The following is a 4,291-nucleotide window of genomic DNA, read 5'->3' as shown; positions in this document are numbered from 1 at the left end:
ACAAACTGTATTTAGAAAATCCTGTAGTATCAGCTGCTGAACACCCCATAGTTGCAATATTCTTGTTTACATACTATGTCTAGACAAATTATTGTTGATGAATTACACAGACAAGCCAGACATAATTATAAGAGACTGCCAGTGGTTACAAAAGGCATAGATGATTTATGTCAGTGTGACTTGGTTGAGATGGCAAGTGGACAGCTGAAAAACTTAGACAAGATCAACAAGGGCTACAAGTATCTACTCACTGTCATAGATACATTTTCAAAATTTGCCTGGGCTGTGCCACTCAAATCCAAGACTGGAAAATGTGTTACAGAAGCCTTCAGGACAATCATCAATCAGAGTGGAAGATCACCGCGCTATTTGCAAACAGATAATGGCAAAGAATTCTATAATTCTGTGTTCCAACAATTTATTAAAAGCCAGTCAATGCAACATTACTCGAGTTACAGTGATCTCAAGGCCTCTATTGTAGAGAGATTCAACAAAACCCTAAAAAATCATATGTATAAACAATTTACACTGCAAGGTAATTATAAATGGCTTAATATTCTTCCAGAACTTCTACATAAATATAACAACTCTGTCCATTCCACAATCAACATGAAACCCTCTGAGGTAACTTCATCTGATGAGCAAAAATTGATCAGTACTGTTTATTATCCTAGATACCAGCCAACAACAAGAAAAGCCAAATACAAGGTGGGTGATCAAGTAAGAATCAGCAAATATAAGCACTTATTCAAAAGAGGCTTTACCAGAAACTGGAGCACTGAATTATTTACAGTGGTTCAAATTAAACCTGGGACCCTTAACACATATATAATAAAAGATCACCGAGGAGAAATTCTCAAAGGCAGGTTCTATGAAGAAGAACTCAGCAAAACTAAACAGCCTGACACATATCTCATAGAAAAAATCATCCGCAGAAAAGGCAACAAGATACTGGTGAAATGGCTAGGTCTCCCAGAACACAGCTGGATCGAGGCAGACAAAGTGATACTATGAACACCTGGGATGTTATAAAGAAGCTGCCAGAGCCTGAACAGCAGAATAAGAGGAATGGAATGCTGCTGCCTGATAATATTAGATGCATATCAATGTGTACAGAAGCCTGCCACTGGTAGCTATTATGAGTTTGATGCTACAAATTCATTCTCCAGTATACAATATGACATGCCAGATTTTGTGGTGGTACTGTTTCAGACTGGAAGACACAATAATCAGGAAAAAAATTCAAGTAAATTTGATAACTGCAACATCAAGAACATATATCTTAAAAATGGCAGAAATGAGGTATTTCCTAGAGAAAATTATAATTTAGACATGTCCAAGGATGATTTTCTTAAATTATATGAAGCATTTACAGCATACAAAAGGGTCACTACTGCCAATACTGACATGTATTACTCACCAGATGAATTCAAAGCACAGAGACCCATGTTTGTCATCAACACTTCAAAAAGGAAACAAGTTGTGGTTAATGACAGAACAAACATTAAAATTATCTGTGAATTCCATGATACACTCCCCGATGACACCATATGTAGTGTTATTCTTATAGGTGAAAAATCATATGTTTATGATGTAAGAAATGAAAGAGTCACAGAGCAATTCTAGAAGGCCTCTGCATATTACATTGTCTTTGTACTAGATATGCAAGTTGGGCCTGGTGTCCAATTAAAATATTCAGATTAACATATTAATTCTCTGAACTGACTGTCAAGTATTTAAGCACACTTGACAGAGTATTACACTAGAGGCAATAAGCTCTTATGAGCATTTTTGGCTTAGTTTTAAGTGTATCCAAAACAATATCAAGAGGGGCATATTTTTGACAGGCTTATGGACAACAATCTCACAGATGTGGCTTTTGTAAGTGTAGGCAAATCAATCTGAGGGGGCTCATCATTTCACGGGAAATTCCCGAGGGCATTTTTACAAAAATCTTGGGTTAGACAGAGTACCACACTTGAGCAATAATCTCATATGCACATCTTGAGCTAGTTTTAAGTGTAGCCAAATCTGCCTGAGAGGGGCTCATCATTTCTCGTCCCAGTAGTACCACAAACCCCACTACTTCTACCAAACTATTGTACAGCAGTAATTATCTTAAAACTTTGTGTTTATCATCCTTGTGTTTCCTAAATCCAATGGCGCCTCCAGGGGAGGGCCAGTGGGGCACTTGCCCTCCCTGATATTTCTGGAAAGTCTTCAAATAATTCAAATTTTGAAATTGTAGCAAGAAAACATGGGCATGCAGTGCCAAGAAAGACATAGATTAAGTGCCTATGCAAATTATTCTAGTGCTGGGAATGATTTATGAGAATTCTCTTAACTTGGGGAAAGGGAAAGCATCACACCACCTTTCCCCCACTTTCAGTGCTGCTGCCCCTCCCCCCCACCCAGAGAAAAATCCTGCAGGTAGCCTTGCCTTCATCCCATTTGTATCAAATTTGTGAAACTATGGTTTTGACTAAAACATCCAGTAATAAATACAGTATTCTTCCTTTGTATGGGATTCTCATGGATAATAATATTTAGTACTTGTATGAAGAAATTGCATCAGTCAAATAAAATAATATTGAATGAAATGTCTTGCACTTTCTCTATTTTATGTTTTCACAACATTTGTTCTAGTCAGTGGCGTCTCGTCCCTTGGGGCTTCCGGGGCTTAGCCCCTAAAGAAAAACGGATGTATTCACGTAATTATCATTCACCATAATGCATAACTATCACACAGTCTTTTAAAAGGCGATTTTTACCCACGTAAATTCATGGTCTGTTGCAATGGATACGACAGCGCTCCTAGCGGCATTGATGTCAATTATCGTTTTCCGGGGCAAGTCACAAAGGAAGGCGTGGCCTACACCCACCTACGCTACAGTGAAGGTCACATGCTAGCAGAGAGAGGAGGGGAGAGTGCAATGGATTGAGTTTTGATTCCGGGCTAGTTCCGTTGCATCGCGTTCGATCTCGCGTGTTGTTCTGTAGTGTTTTGGTGGCTTTCATTCGCTATGTTTGAGTGAGTTTGGCGGGGTTGATGTTCGAACACAAATTGATGAAGGACATAGGCTGTCAATTACAAGACACAATGAATTTGTTTGGAAAAATAGGCATATATTAAATAGAATTATCCATTGCTTAAAATTCTGTGGTCAACATGAACTTGCTCTACAAGGACATAAGGAAAGAGAACAATCTTTAAACAGAGGCATCTTCCCAGATTTATTATCCCTTCATAGAAGAGGGAAAACTAAAGAGGGAACTTCATATTCTTTATTGTAGTGAAGAGTTGAAAAACAAACTCTATCAGTAGATTGCATTCATTTTTTATTTAAAATTATTTAGAGGGTACCTTTTCAGAAACAGTAAAAATAACAAACAGTTTTAATAACTCCACTGTCAACAGCTGAATCTGAACGATGTTTCAGCACATTGTAGCGTAATAAAACCTGCTTAAGAAATGCAATGGGACAAGACAGACCAAATGCCTTGGCACTTGCTTACAATAGAGATAGCCCATGGTGCAGTGGTAGCGTCATTGCCTTGTAATCAAGGGGTCCTGGGTTCGATACCCTATGGAGGCACAAGTGGTTCGGATTCCACTTTAAACTGTAGGTCCAGTCCCGATTAGCCTTACTGTGCATAAAGTGGACTTAAAACAGCAACTCTATCCAAACAATAGAGATAGAATACATTTCAAACATAGAGGGCTTCAACGAAAAAGTAATAACAAAATTTGCTGAGCAGAAGAACAGGAGTCAACGTTCGTAGAAAGGTATGTTTCACAACAATACCTGTTTCTTTTGTAATCATGTGAATTGTCATTATATTTTAAATTCTTTAAAAAAATAAGTCCAGTTTTGTAGTTTAAAAGAAGATAAATACCCGTTTTTTTGTAATTCATGTAATTTGTCATTACATTTTAAATTCTTTCAAAAAATTAAGTCCAGTTTTGTAGTCTAGAAGAAAAAAATACCTATTTTTTGTAATTCATGTGAATTGTCATTATATTTTAAATTCTTTAAAAAATAAGCCCCGGCCAAATTTGAGGCCACGAGACGCCACTGGATCTAGTGTAAAAATAAAAGTAGCTGCCTCATGTAGTCACTTACAAGGGAGGTTATCTACGTGTTCTCCTCTGATTTCCATGAAACTTGGCAGGTGTATAGAGGGGCTCAAAGGAAGATGTAAGTTTTTTTTTGTTGAGAAATTGAAGTGGGGATCTGATTCCTGTGTCACCTCCGATTTCCATGAAAATTGGCAGGTGTATACAGGGGCA

This window comes from Lepisma saccharinum, chromosome 1, assembly GCF_977018435.1.
Source record: "Lepisma saccharinum chromosome 1, izLepSacc3.1, whole genome shotgun sequence".
Taxonomy (NCBI): Eukaryota; Metazoa; Arthropoda; class Insecta; order Zygentoma; family Lepismatidae; genus Lepisma; species Lepisma saccharinum.
Note: the sequence above shows the minus strand (reverse complement) of the source record.